Here is a 3,306-nt window from a genome sequence, read left to right as displayed (position 1 = left end):
GTGAAAAGGATTTTCAGATACTTAAAGGGAACTCCAAACTTGGGATTATGGTATCCTAAGGGAACTGGTTTTGAAGCTGTTGGATACACAAATGCAGATTTTGCTGGATGCAGGGTTAATAGGAAAAGTACTAGTGGAAGCTGTCAATTTCTTGGTCAAAGACTTGTATCCTGGTATAGTAAGAAATAACAATCTGTGTCAACTTCCACAGCTGAAGCTGAATATATAGCTGCTGGAAGTTGTTGTGCTCAGGTGCTTTGGATTAGAAATCAGCTAATGGACTATGGTCTAGTGTTACACAAAATTCCTATTATGTGTGACAATACTAGTGCAATATCTATAGTAGCTAATCCAGTTAATCATTCTAGAACAAAACACATTAATGTTAGGTACCATTTTATCAAGGAACATGCTGCAAATGGTACCATTGAGCTCATTTTTGTTCCAACAGAGAAACAATTAGCTGACATTTTTACTAAACCTTTGGATGAAGCAACCTTCACTAGACTTGTGAGTGAAATTGGAATGCTCAATTCTTCATCCTAAGGCAAGAACTCAGCTAATGTGTTGCAGCAGATTAATTTCTAATAAATCAACCTAGTTTGATTTAATTGGAAATTAACTGAAATATGAATTATAAATATTTCAGAATCTCTGTATTTTTTTTAAACTCAAAAATTAACTTAGAATATTTCAAATTCTAAGTAAACAACTTAGTTGTTAATTTACATCTTAAATGTGTAAAATTAACACAATGCAGAATAACAGTACTCAAAGGTATAGAGAACTGAGTTCTCGATAAGTCATTATCGACAAGTCATTTTAGAGTTCTCGAGTGAGTCCTCGATAAGTCTATTTACAGACTTCTCGAATGACTTCTCGATAAGCTCTATTATGACTTATCGATAAGACCATGTAGAGTTCTCTAATAGTGTTAATTCACAGAGTTCTCGACAAGGATATTTTGAGACTTATCAATAACTCAGAACTAAAATAATTTAATTCAATGAATTATTTTAGACAAATACTTTTGGAAAATTTATTCTGATTTCAATTTGATTCAATTCAAATAAATTAGAATCATTTTTAGTCCATTTTCGGACAAACTGGGCATTTATCAGAGTTCTCGATAAATCATTTCGTAGTTCTCGAAAGGAATTAATAAAATGACTTATCGAATGTACCTTCTTCAAATTCCAAATTACTTCTCGATAAGTTTAATATCAAATATTTATTTGACTTCTCGATAAGTATTTTACTTTTTCTATAAATACCCAGACTTCTCGATACATACACTGTACTTACACTTTTTCGAGATCTCAAGTGACCTAGCTTTCAGACAAAAGGCGATTTCTCTCTCGTTTTTGCTCCTTTCTCAAAACTTTTTCTTACCCATTCTTCTAAACACTAAAATGGCACAAAACATTGTTAGAGCTATCATTCCAGAGAAGGGAACCAACTTTATTTCTTTTCTTGATGCTAACCAAGCCCCTGATAGTTTCAAGGGGTTTGTGAAGTTTCTTTCTGAATCCTATATTGTAGGTGCTCTAACTGCAAGTTTTGTGCTATATTTGGACGTTCTTCATGAATTTTGGACATCAGCTATAACTAGGACAATTGTTCTAGAGAATGTCACTTCTATGGTGGTCACCTGTACAATTGGAGGCCAAGAAATTGACTTTTCAGCTGCTGATATAAATACAGCCCTGGGATTGCCAACTGAGAACTATGGAGAGATGCCAACTGCAGATGAGCTGAGTGAATTCATGGACTTCATCAACTACAGTGGCTCAATCAACTTGGCAATCCTGAACAGGACAAACCTTAGGAAGGAATGGTCCTTTGTTTTTGATTCTGTAGTGAGGGCTTTCACCTGCAGAAAAACTGGCTTTGACAACATCTCAAGTGTGGTGTAGAAGCTGGTGTTCTTAATAGCTCACAACATGCATCTGAATGTTGGAGCTCTAATTCTGGAGGAGCTGGCTACCAGGCTTACTATGCCTTTGAAGAATAGAGGTAAAGAAATCTTTTTGCCAAGGTTTATTATGTCTACTTTAGCTCATAAAGTAAATGACATACATTTGTTAGCTGGTATTGATAGTAGTAGAATTGGCAATTGTAAGCAAGTGTCCAAAATAATATTTGGCTCACTTACTACAAAGAATAAGGTGAGTGTAAGTCTTAGAATCACTCCATTTATGTTGGAGAGATTCAGGACTTATCCTTACCCTATGTCAGACATGAGGGCTCCTCAATTTGCTAGTTCAGCTATGGTTCCTGCTCCTGTGGAAGTACAAACACAGGCACACCAACAGGGACCTTCCAAAGCTGCAGCCCCTTCTTCTAAACCACTAGATGTTAGCAAACCAACCACTTTAGTCTCTCAAAAGACTGAAGTGAGTAAAAAGAAGAGAAAGGAACCAACCCTTGCTGTTGTAAATGAGAGTGAAACAATACAAACTGAACTAGAGTCACCCTTGGTCAAGAGACCAAAGAAGAGTAAGATACCTGAGTTGACCACTCAAAACACCTCTGTGTCCTCCCAAAATGGCACAGTTGAACAAATGGGGAGTAAACAGTTACTAGATGCATCCTCTCAACAGGGTGTATCTATTGAAAAGAGCATTCACCCCAATGCATCATGTACTGAGTCAGCACAACCTGCACCTAAAGTGTATGGTAGAAGAAATAAGTATGGCACACACATTGAGGGCATATCATTTGAAGCTCCTTCATCCATTTAGGGGGAGCTTCCAACACTCATAACTGAGCAAACCTCTCTAATCTCTCAAATTTCTTCATCATATAGAGCACTTGAATCTGATTCTCAAGTGCACCAACACTCAAGTGACATGGTTCATGAAACTGTGCTCACCACCCAGAACCAACATCTAGATGGTGAGAGGCTACTAGCTGGGGTAGACCTTGATGACACCATAAAAACATGGGGGTTTCATCAGTTTTTACTGAAGACCCCATGGTCACTCTTGCACCTTCATGTGCACAATCATCTTCACAGATGAATAGGTTTGAGGGTAGTACTCTTGAGGGAGAGCTATCTAAATCCTCTCCAATTCAATTGGAGGTTCCTCTAGAAGGAACAACTCCCCTCAAAACCTTAGCTGAAATTGCCTTGGGAGTTGAAGCTAGGAGTACAATTGCCAATGACCCTGTTATGGGAGAGGCAAGTTCATCACATTTATGTGACAGTGCTCTGCAAGGTGCACAAAGGTTTGAGGCTGGTGTACATGACAGTAACCCAGTCAAATCCTCTCCAATTCCAATGGAGGTTCCCACTACCTGTGG

Source organism: Apium graveolens, chromosome 8 (assembly GCF_009905375.1).
Source record: "Apium graveolens cultivar Ventura chromosome 8, ASM990537v1, whole genome shotgun sequence".
Classification (NCBI taxonomy): domain Eukaryota; kingdom Viridiplantae; phylum Streptophyta; class Magnoliopsida; order Apiales; family Apiaceae; genus Apium; species Apium graveolens.
Note: the sequence above shows the minus strand (reverse complement) of the source record.